Source organism: Anabrus simplex, chromosome 1, assembly GCF_040414725.1.
Source record: "Anabrus simplex isolate iqAnaSimp1 chromosome 1, ASM4041472v1, whole genome shotgun sequence".
Taxonomy (NCBI): Eukaryota; Metazoa; Arthropoda; class Insecta; order Orthoptera; family Tettigoniidae; genus Anabrus; species Anabrus simplex.
The window spans coordinates 1,106,841,373-1,106,854,341 of record NC_090265.1 but is presented as its reverse complement, the minus strand read 5'-3'; the positions used below and the strand labels follow the sequence as shown (position 1 = coordinate 1,106,854,341).

The window sequence follows — 12,969 nt, the reverse complement described above, 5'->3', positions numbered from 1 at the left end:
GTAGTAGTAGTGACCAAGTGAAGAATTGCCTATATTTGTCGGACAACAAGGTACTATGCTATCTCATACACTGGACACAGTATGGAGTATAAATTAATTTATTTCGTAAATTATGCACAGCCACTCAAGTTATAATGAGTACATGATAATGTATAAGTTCCATGCAGGTAAGCTTCTCAGAAGCATTGAACCAAGAAAGATAACATTTGTTCTGGGCATCCTCATGGTTTTTATCCACATCGAGAAATAAATGATAGGAAAGTCTGATTTTTAAATGGGAAAAACATAAAATACCACTCGCTCATTCCTTTTTTATATTGAGTGACTGTACATACTGCCGGACTCAATATGAGGTGAGTTGCTGCCACACATGTCTGAGGAGTTAAGAATTCCCCAGAGAAATATTTACCGTGTCTTATATTTGAGTAGGGAACTACACGCTGCATGAGAATGAAGGGAGATATACAGAAAGGTCTGATCGAAGGCTATCATTCTAGCCTTCAACAGGACTTTGCGAACATCCTCTCCTAATGCAGGCATCGAAAGTTCAGAGCGAAATGCCTTCGGAGCCAGTCTGCTCGGTGCTTGGAAAGGGTGAAAGCAGCTGAGTTGGGGAACGAAGGGGAAGTTCGTAAAGTCATGCGTACCCGATGCTGGAGTTGTTTGAGGGACAGTTCGATAGTTGAATAAATGTCCGGCTCCAAGGCTAAATGGTAAGCCTACTGGCATTTGGTCACAGAGATCCCGCGTGCGATTCCCGGCAGGGTGCGAAGTTTTAACCGTAAGTGGTTAATTTCGCTGGCACGGGGACTGGGAGTATATGTTGTCTTCATTATCATTTCATCCTCATCACAACACACAGGTTGCCTACGGATGCCAAATCAGAAGACCTGCATCTAGTGAGCCGAACATGTCCTCAGACACTCCCAGCACTAAACGTTATACGCTATTTCATTCCAGTTAAATCAGTTTAAACAGGCAGATTTTTATACTGATATTTCACAAAAGAGAATCCCTTCATTGTACAAACATAATGCAAATATGTTAAGCATGGGGGCTTGTAATTTGTTAAATTATTGTCTAGAAAGGTGTCGGATCCTCATAGTGTATCACTGTACATAATGCGGATACATCGAAACACCACATACTTACGGTAGGACAGCTGTTCTTAATAACGAAGGTATGTGATCTAGTTCTTAATAATGAAGGTACGTGATCTAGTTCTTAATAATGAAGGTATGTGATCTAGGCACAGAAGCAGGCTCACCTATCTACAGCTAAATTATGCATTGCTACTTGCCATTATGCAAACATTAGTACCAAAGATTCATATAATACAATCTGAAAGAGCCCGAAGATCCTATGGAGCAGATGTACACCAAAGATGAATTTTAATTTGTTTGTTTAGTTTCTTTCATAGTAAAATTTGTAATGTATGTTCGTTTAAGAAGAATATGAAAAAAAAATACATACATCGCATTTTCTTGACATAAATGCCCTAATACTTCAGGTTGTAAACATAACGACGATACATTTATTCCGGAAATATAAAATGCTATATTTTTTCCTTGATCTGTGAATAATTTTTTCGTCCAGTCATACTTTTATGTTCTGTAATATCTATCCGATTGGTTTCATATGGACCATACTCCAAATAATAATAATAATAATAATAATAATAATAATAATAATAATAATAATAATAATAATAATAATAATAATAAACTATTTTTACGGTATAATTATCTCTGTGTACCATCACTGTATGCCTGTCTGGTGCTCCGTTCTCTCTCGCTAGCCAGCCATCACGAGCGGAGCAAGTAAAGCCTGCTCCCTAGAGCAACGAGCTGATGACCCTTATCCTAATGTATAACGGACACTTCTTCGAGAATTTCTGAATAAGATAAAATTGCTATGCACGCGATTCGCACTGTCAGCAGTACTGAATTGTTTTATTAACTAGATGCTAATTAAAACACGAGTTGTAAAGAACGTTTTTTAACTGTCAGAATAAAAGTATAGTTGCCTTCACGTTTAAAAAAAAGATGGTTTCTGTTTCCTATGACAATGCACTCAGCAATGTGCAGTTTCTTTTAAATCTCTTTGGCAATGATGCGTCGTTTTTGTTGTTTGGAAACATGTTAACAGGAGAGCCAGATAAAGGTCACCGAATGTTCCTTGTCAAAGGAGCGTCGTGGCTACCATGGAAACAAACAATACCTCTGTCTATATATGTGATTAATGGAAATGTACAGGAATAACATGAATAGCGGGCCAAAGGTTTATCAAACTTTCTGTCCACACTAGCGCACTAATAATGTTATGACGCAGTGCGCTTGCCTTTTGAACTATCAGCATACACTAGGAGGGAAGAATTAATTACACACTGGTGTATTTCGTGAGGTTAATGTGAAGTAATTTTGATATAACAGCTATGTCACTTCAAACCAATGTGTATTGAAGTTCATGGAGTCACTTTGAATTAAACATTAAACTAGTAATATTATTTTAAAAAAACTGTTATTTACAACTTTGCAAGTTCTGCGTGTTAACTATGAAGGCTTGTGGTTTGTTAAATGTTCGTCTGGAAAGAAGTTGAATACTCAGAATTTACCACCGTAAATAATGCTGATATATCGAATTACTCTCTGACTCATTGGCTGAATGGTCAGCGTACTGGCCTTCAGTTCATAGGGTCCCGGGTTCGATTCCTGGCCGGGTCGGGTACTTTGACCTTCACTGGTTAATTCCAATGGCTCGGGGCCTGGGAGTTTGTGCTGTCCCCAACATCCCTGCAACTCCCACACCACACACGACACTATCCTGCACCACAATAACACTCAGTTACCTACACGTGACAGATGCCGTCCACCCTCATCGGATGTTTTGCCCTACAAGAGCTGCACTCGACTGGAAATAGCCACGCGAAATTGTTATTATTATCGAAATACTACATACCCACGGTGGGTCTTTGAGGAGTTATTCAGACAAGATAAGGAGTGACGAATTATATCCTTAGGACTTCTCAAATTTAGAGAGTAGCTCGGTGAAAATTGGTTCCAGTAGCGGCGATTGGAAATTAGATGTAGGGGCGGGGGCACAAAAATATACAGGCGACGAAAAGACCCAGGTCCAAATGATACCGAGTGGGGGATGGGGGAGTAGACATCAAAACTGAAGGAAATTTTGATAGAGGTTGACAATCTACTAAATTTAAATCGGTAATGATAGTACTATACAATAAAATATTCACTAAAGGAACAGTAATTTCACCATATATTACAATGAAATAGAAGTACGCCATGATTATACAATTAAAATCATTTAGTGTTTGACTACACACTAACAAAGTAACAGACACTATATAGAACTGAACAGACCGAGCTCGATAGCTGCAGTCGCTTAAGTGCGGCCAGTATCCAGTATTCGGGAGATAGCAGGTTCGAACCCCACTGTCGGCAGCCCTGAGGATGGTTTCCGTGGTTCCCCATTTTCACACCAGGCAAATGCTGGGGCTGTACCTTAATTAAGGCCACGGCCGCTTCCTTCCCACTCCCAGCCCTTTCCTATTCCATCGTCGCCATAAGACATATCTGTGTCGGTGCGACGCAAAGCCAATAGAAAAAATAAACCTCAACCGACACTCGACGGAGTGAGACCGCCACATTAGGGAATGCGCGCGGCGAGTGGGTGACCTTTGCAAAAATATAACCCTGCTACCCTTCATCGCAGAACATACTACACATTGCTCCGCGGGCCTCCACTACTTGCTGTGGAGCTGTACAATTCGGTTAGCAGCGACGAACGACAATTTCTGCGTATTTCCACTAAGTATTTTTCTTGGTAACTGAAAAAAATAGAAGAAATAATCAGCTGTAAAGACAACAAGTTTTGTACAAATTGCTTTTTTTTTTAACAATTCCCAGTTTTATTCGGTTAAAATGGAATGGAATTTAATTATTTCACCACAAAGTTGCGTGGGGGGGGGGCGGAGGGCGGAGACTCTCCTCCTTAATCGACGTTACTGCTTAGCCACCTAGATGAGTCTAACTTTGCCTCCACTTACTTGTACAAACCACCTCACTACCTTCTTTCCTATCTGAACTCCTTTGGTCAACTCGTATTATCGCCCAGCTCCGACAGTTTTACGATTGAGAGGCCGAGAATGATATTTTCGTTCTTCGAAAATTTGGAAATAATTTTTCTTTGGTGTGGCAATCATTCGACAAACATGACCGAACCATTAAGTAAAGTTAACTCGTGTCGTTGTCCAGAGGTGGTGTACCTCTTTCCAGGCACACCCTCAATGGACGTGAACTTCATACACAGTTATGACCACATACGAGGCTTTGTGCCATTCTTAAATCTTTATTTTGCTGATATTTTCATTCTTCGAAAATTTGGAAATAATTTTTCTTTGAATATCTATTATTGGCAGGTCGTTGCTAAGGCTCTGGCGACACAGTAGCCCTTATAATGTTCCTCTATGTTCCTGGGTTGGGTTTTGCTTAGGGCCGCTCGTTCTTTCCAAGTGGTTGGTCGTTGCTGCTAGAGAATTTGGTGTGGCAATCGGGAGGTCTTCATTCGACAAACATGACCGAACCATTAAGTAAAGTTAACTCGTGTCGTTGTCCAGAGGTGGTGTACCTTTTTCCAGGCACACCCCCAATGGACGTGAACTGCATACACAGTTATGACCACATACGAGGCTTTGTGCCATTCTTAAATCTCTGTTAGTACTAGGAATCGAATTCAGGGCTCCAAGGAGTGTAGCTAATAACTCTAACCGTTACGCTACGGAGGTGGACCATTACAAGCGACACGTTTCCATGTATTCTTTGATGGAAGGCTGGTGGTCGCACGATTGAGTTTGTTTCGAATACGGTCGCGTATGAGAATCCCCAGTATCAGTCGTAGGTATCGCATTTGAAATACTACGAACTTGTGGAGGCCAACCTTGGAATGCATCTAGGCTTAGGACCTATACAGGATTACTGAGAGCATAAGTGAACAATTAAGTGAGGCAAATGCTTCGGCTGTCCAATCCTGTTGTGGATGTCCGTTAATTAGTAAGGCTGTTACTTCTATTTGTGGACCAGAGACAAATGTTACTTGAATTCCGTTACATGTTCCATCTGAACTCCTGACTTGTAGACACATAGACTGGTCAGTGAACCTAATGCGACAGATGTACTCGGTCAAAAATGTCATGGCTGACGGATCTTGCCTCGCTGCAGAAACAACACGGCGTTACCCAGCTTGTCACATAACTAACAATGACAAATTACACAAATGATATTGTTGTTTTCCTTACAAAGTAGTTGGGAGATTTCACAACAAAAGAACAATTCCTAAGACTTCTGGATCATTTTTAGAGTTGAGTTTGTTTCTCTCCTTCAAGTATAAATTCAGAATTTTTTCCTTACTTGGTACTGGTTCGTAAGTGTGTCCATAGGAATTTGCCACTATTAACTCGTTATTTTAATGTTATAACTCGGGGTTAATTATTATATTTCTAAATGATATAAATAACCCACTTCTTTTATTCTGACTGTAATTTCACTGTGTCAACAAAAATAATTATACGAATTAATTAATAGGCAATAGGAATAAAGATGCTGCTGTCCGAGCTCGGTTCACCCGGGGACATAGATTCTATTCTTCTTCAGGAAGCCAAAACATCTGTGGAAAGGTATTCCCTTTTTCGGGGCGGTTCATGGCACTCAAGTTACTATATGGAGGAAAAGGTTCTCGAACATGTCCTTCATGGCTTGTACAGGGATATTTTGCTTTCTTATAACAACTTTTTAATAAAATAATCTCCTCTTTCATAATAGAAAATGCAACAGTAAAGGACACTATACCATTTGTTGGTGGTGGTGGTGGTAGCGGTGACGGCGGCGCACTTCTACTGCGAATATAAGAATTACTTTAATGAACAGACTCGACACAGGCAGAAAGTCAACTCGACCGAATCATTCATATTCAGCTGCAAGACAATAACTTAGTGATTCGCATTAATATGTGGTAGTTTGTCGATATTGCCGGGCGTTAGACTATTTCAATTAACCCATGGCCTTCATGCTGGGCTCCAGTAAAAAATTACTAAGATATTGCTTCGGCGTTCTCCGTGTTGACTTCGAGGTAATTAGACTGCGTGGAATGCGCAGTGTTGTACAAGATGCTGGTGACTTCCGCATCAGTGACGGAAGATATTCCGCTATCGTCGGTGAACATGAATGACATCAGTCACGATTATTTTCTCACTTGATGGCATCGGCAAGAACTCTGAAGAGTAACGTAGATACTACGCTCCCCTGGCGCACTTCAGTCAGGGCAGGAAGGTCTTCAGATAGTACAATTCGGATCCATACACAACTACCTGAGACGTTACAGTTTGTTTGAAAGAGTATGCTGAATTTCCGCAGTCGATGCTTGGCCATCGGTGACTTCTAGAGGGTAAGCATAAGAATTCGAGAAAATACTGACCTTATATAAATAAATAAATAAATAAATAAATAAATAGATAAATAAATAAATAAATAAATGAGATGACAGTTCCCTTCCCGTTGCAAATCCCTTCTTCCTATCACCCAAGTGCTTATTCAGTGGTTCATAAAAGATGGGAAATCAATGTGTGCTTGTGACGCCTGTTGAAAGCATGGCAATCACTTCCTGTTTGTGCTATGGCCACAGATGGAGTTATTATTATTATTATTATTATTATTATTATTATTATTATTATTATTATTAGTAATTATTATACTTTTACCGAACTCGATAGCTGCAGTCGCTTAAGTGCGGCCAGTATCCAGTATTCGGGAGATAGTAGGTTCGAACCCCACTGTCGGCAGCCCTGAAGATGGTTTTCCGTGGTTTCCCATTTTCACACCAGGCAAATGCTGGGGCTGTACCTTAATTAAGGCCACGGCCGCTTCCTTCCCACTCCCAGCCCTTCCCTGTCCCATCGTCGCCATAAGACCTATCTGTGTCGGCGCGACGTAAAGCAACTAACAAAAATTATACTTTTTCTTGCTATTGGCTTTACGTCGCACCTATACATATAGGTCTTATGGCAACGATGGGATAGGAAAGGGCTAGAAGTGAGATGGAAGCGGCCGTGGCCTTGCAGGAAACCAATTATTAATTAAGTTAGTGATGCGCTTTGTCGATGCGTAAGTCGTTCCGCACTACGCATCTCAGTACGTTATATTTACGCCTGCCTTGCAATCTTAGAATGAATGTTGTAATTATATACGGTGCAGTTGTATGATAGTGAGAGGTAGCAGTGATCTGTCCACTCAGACTTAAATAAATTTGGAGTGAATTACAAATTAAAATGGAAACATTTGTTATATCATTTTCTCTCATTTCTTGAACAACCATGTGAAGGATTATTTATTCTCAGCCAAAGAGACAACCGGCAGAAAATATTATTATTATTATTATTATTATTATTATTATTATTATTATTATTATTATTATTATTATTATTATTATTATTATTTCTTGCCATTGGCTTTACGTCGCACCGACACAGATAGGTTTTTTTTTGCTAGGGGCTTTACGCCGCACCGACACAGATAGGTCTTATGGCGACGATGGGATAGGGAGGGCCTAGGAGTTGGATGGAAGCGGCCGTGGCCTTAGTTAAGGTACAGCCCCAGCATTTGCCTGGAGTGAAAATGGGAAACCACGGAAAACCATTTTCAGGGCTGCCGATAGTGGGATTCGAACCTACTACCTCCCGGATGCAAGCTCACAGCCGCGCGCCTCTACGCTCACGGCCAACTCGCCCGGTCAGATAGGCTTTATGGCGACGATGGGATAGGAAAGGGCTAGGAGTGGGAAGGAAGCGGCCGTGGCCTTAATTAAGGTACAGCCCCAACATTTGCCTGGTGTGAACATGGGAAGCAACGGAAATCCACCTTCAGGGCTGCCGACAGTGCGGTTCGAATCCACTATCTTCCGGAAACTGTATACTGACCGCACTTAAGCGACTGCAGCTATCGAGCTGGGTATTATTATTATTATTATTATTATTATTATTATTATTATTATTATTATTATTATTATTATTATTATTATTATTATTATTTCTTGCCATTGGCTTTACGTCGCACCGACACAGATAGGTTTTTTTTTTTTGCTAGGGGCTTTACGCCGCACCGACACAGATAGGTCTTATGGCGACGATGGGATAGGGAGGGCCTAGGAGTTGGATGGAAGCGGCCGTGGCCTTAGTTAAGGTACAGCCCCAGCATTGCCTGGAGTGAAAATGGGAAACCACGGAAAACCATTTTCAGGGCTGCCGATAGTGGGATTCGAACCTACTATCTCCCGGATGCAAGCTCACAGCCGCGCGCCTCTACGCTCACGGCCAACTCGCCCGGTCAGATAGGCCTTATGGCGACGATGGGATAGGAAAGGGCTAGGAGTGGGAAGGAAGCGGCCGTGGCCTTAATTAAGGTACAGCCCCAACATTTGCCTGGTGTGAACATGGGAAGCAACGGAAATCCACCTTCAGGGCTGCCGACAGTGCGGTTCGAATCCACTATCTTCCGGAAACTGTATACTGACCGCACTTAAGCGACTGCAGCTATCGAGCTGGGTATTATTATTATTATTATTATTATTATTATTATTATTATTATTATTATTATTATTATTATTATTATTATTATTATTATTATTATTATTATTATTATTACTATCCACTCACTTTTAGCAGAATGTTGAAAGTGAAATGGAACGATAGGATCAGAAATAAGGAAGTACTGAATAAAGTTCGTGTAAATAAATGTAGGTAAAATTTGAGCAGAAGGGAAGACATGTTCACCAGGTATAACATATGAATCTACTGTGCCGTTCTTTTAATATTTTCAACCTGCCAGAAATTAAAAGATCTCTAGTCGTACCCTACGCAACAACTCATAGCAACTTTATGTACAAACAATTCGTAAAATGCCAAAACCGCAAGTAAATTAAGTAAGACCCATATGAAAACATCCATGCCATTTTATATAGTGTATAGTAAATTCTATCCTTGTTTCTTTTTATAAAATATTACTGTATTGTAAAAACAATATCTACCACTATAGGTATTCGATGTAGAATATCTATACACCATCACATCATAGCCTCACCGTATCAAAATGTTTAAAAAATATTAATTTTCAAATAATGGTGTAAACTATGGCACGTAAATGGTATTTACCAGATGTGAAACCTTACGCTAAGTAATTATGACCTTTATCTCGTTCAATAATGTCTTAAAATCTGGCCATAAGGCTTTAACACTCTACAAAAGCATCTAAGTGATAACTTACGCATCCTAGTGATTGCTGTGTTACAATGCACAAAGCCGCACGCTTCAATTAGCGGAATGGAATTATGTAAGGCACTCGTTCAGAGTGTTCATACGTGAAGTAGTGTGAGTGAAATTTCTCACATCTTCGCTGCTGTACCAAAACCGTGAATGTGACCATGCTCTTCCTATCCACTATTTCTTTTAAGAGTGGTCACGCCCCTCCCCCCCAACCTCATATTGATATGCAGTCCAGCCGGACAATTTTCGTTGAGTTCATTTTCCTATGCGCGTGTATAAAGGCAAATGAACCTTACTGTACGTACTGTAGGAACGTATGGTTGCATGACATATTTATTCACTCCTAGAGTATGATGTATTTAAAGTTAATTTTCCTTTACACGCGTGAATAGGAAAATGTACTCAAAGAACATTTTTCAGATTGACTGACCAATCCTAAGGATAATAATGGGTAGTGAGAGCATTGTCACATTCGCGGTTTTGGCACAACAGCGATGACATAAAATGCAACATGAAAGTTAAATCACGATTTTAATAGCAATAGTTTATTCCTTCTGTAACCGACTTACGCATTAGAAAAAGAGTCCATGGAGGCCTGTCGAGTTGTTTTAGGGAAATTATTAGAAAACACTTTCGAGACCCATGTGAAAAATTGACTAGCATATCTTGGCTAACAAGATTCACTTCCTCACTAACAACAATATCCAATTATTACCTCGCAATTTACAAGTGAGGTGCTCAATAACTTATCGACACGCACAACAATACATTGACCAAAATCACAATCATGTGCTAAGTCATCTTCAGATGAAATTTACGTCTATTCCTGGAACTTCCGTGAATTTCTGTTGCTTGATTCTTCATGTTGGTCAAACGCACGAGGTGACATGAGCTCCCAAATAGCCGGCCTGCGCCTATCTTGAAGGAAAGAAAGTATTATTATGTTCACGTAACCAACTACGTTTTTCTCCAACCGAAGTCGCAGTAAGCGGAAATCCACTAATGCACGTTATATTTTTCAAGAGAATTGGGATCGTATTTTGTATGCAATGAATTGAAAGATAACATTGTTGTCTTACTGTTCAATAGCACCATCAATCTCTCGCAGTAATAGAATTTAAAACGTCACTTTCATAGAAGTTGATTTTATAAAATCCTGCTTAATAACCTGCTTGCAAATGGAATGATAAGATTAAAACAAGAGCATCTTATTCTAACGATTTTCGATCGCTTTTGGCGAGTGTGCGAACATCGGTGTTAAGGTCATTTAGCTTTGTTTACGATCAGAAATTAATATTTTTAGAGAAATGCTTCAAAAGGGTGCTGTTTCACTACACTACACCTGGCAAAGACTTAGTCAGTTATTTTGTGAACTTACGTTAAAATATTATTTATCTGTGTCAAAGTCGTTCTGTGTAGCGATGGAATGGGACCAGTCCATGATGCAGCGAAACACGATTAAAGATTGCAAGATTGCAAATAAAATTATATGAATATTTTGAGATATTTGCAGTGATTTTTATAACTTAAATTGCATAATATATTAAGAGGTTTTATCTTCAATAGTGGTTTAATTTAATTTTAATTTCGTGTGGCTATTTCTAGCCGAGTGCAGCCCTTGTAAGGCAGACCCTCCGATGAGGGTGGGCGGCATCTGCCATGTGTAGGAAACTGCGTGTTATTGTGGTGGAGGCTAGTGTTATGTGTGGTGTGTGAGTTGCAGGGATGTTGAGGACATCACAAACACCCAGCCCCCGAGCCATTGGAATTAACCAATTAAGGTTAAAATCCCCGACCCGGCCGGGAATCGAACCCGGGACCCTCTGAACCGAAGGCCAGTACGCTGACCATTCAGCCAACGAGTCGGACTTCAATAGTGGTGAGTGTTGCATATTTCGTTAAAACTACAAAATGAATTGTAAACTTTATACGACCCTATGGTTTAAAACCAGAGAGAATATACGGAATTCTAGACAGATACCCAAGGCGAATATTTTTGTTCACCGTACTGTGCAGAAATGCGCTGTCTATTCTTCTGTAGAGTTCTTGTAAAATTCTGGATACTGGAGGATGAAATAAGTTTGTCGGATACAAATTGGTTACAAGGTCCATCCTTCATGATTGATTAATAAATCACTTGTCTGTTTTAAGTTTGAGATAAGAAGGGAAATATTGAGGCGTAAGGAACATGAAGTACAAAGTTACCTTCAACATTACTTGTTTGGGGTTAAAACCTTTAGAAGGTAAAGACTTAACGCAAGAATTAACAACTCCTTCTTTTAAAATTATTTTCTCTTTAATTATTTTCCAACTGACAGAGGGAGTGAGCCAGAATATATACAACTGAAGGTGAATGAGGTACTATATTATTCGAATTTAATAATCATACTAACATAAATCTACAATGTCCTCATCACCGACTAAATTTAAAGAAAATATAACTTGTATTATATGATTTACTTTAAACACACAACAAGTAATGACTGAAAATGCTCCACTGCAGCACAAAACGGTTTATGGTCATTTTTTAGATCGGGAAGTAATAAGTAATGCAGGAAAAGAAATAATCAAAACTTACTCTAATGTTGAGTCTAATAATGTTCACACTTCTTTGATTTCAATATCAGGAAGTGTAGTCTAACCCGTTTTTCCGTTATGTAGTGGGAGTAATATAAATTCTAATGGCTCTAGTAGGACGTACACCTTGTGTTTATGCAATACTTACAGCATAACCATTGTGCAGGATATATACTATTTCTTACTCGCTTCAATAAGTTCTCATTCTAACCTACTGTGATATTGCCTAAACGTCCGGATTACAGTCATCAGATATGGAATTATATGCTATGTTGAACTTTATATTGGAACGATTGCAGGAGTAATATTCAATATCCTAATTTAACCAAACCACCCTGAAAAAGACTTGTACTTACTTTGCCATATTCGAATGGCCAATCTGAAAGAATATTTTCCATTGTGAACGATGTAAAAATTAGAAAATGAAATAGGATTGACGACGACGGCGACGGGGGTGAAGTCAGCTTTGCAGGCGAAAGAGATTAGCTCTACTTCCTTCCAAGTCAGCAGTGTCCATGTGTTTCTTTACAACTTAGATGTTTTATACAAATAGCGGTCAGTCAATTTTTATTTTAATATTATTTTAATTGTTATAATCATTATTGATATCATCAAGAAAAAGCGACCATTTTTGTGAATTGTATTCATCAGTCGTATCGCTAGCCCTTTATTTTAATGTAACGTACCTGCGTGGGACCATCAAGATTATAAAATGTTAGAGTTGTGGAAGGAAAGTCCGGTAGACGAGGGAAATTTCAGCAATGTGATGGGAAATTCTACTCGAGGTATCTGGCAACATAGCTTTCACCTCTGATAATCGGCCTTATAAATCCTAACATGAAGACTGTTAAACGTCTGTCACTCATCAGCGCAGGAAATACCAGCCCAAAGTACCACGAACAACATCATTACAGCGGAGTGTGTCACACCAGGAGTATGAAAATTCCCGTATGTATAATTTACATGATTTTATATGTAGTCAGTCTGTAATATCACGCAGTCTTTTAATAAGATGAGGCACATGAAGAAGAAAACTGCCTGTTGACGGCGGAAATTTGTTGATG

The 12,969-nt window shown here is 39.5% G+C and overlaps 1 protein-coding gene across 1 annotated transcript in view; it reads right to left on the bottom strand.

The window, feature by feature from the left end:
- LOC136858162 (uncharacterized) overlaps positions 1–12,969 on the bottom strand; it is a 173,739-nt gene that overhangs the window by 15,264 nt on the left and 145,506 nt on the right. The gene's annotated exons all lie outside the window — the stretch shown is intronic.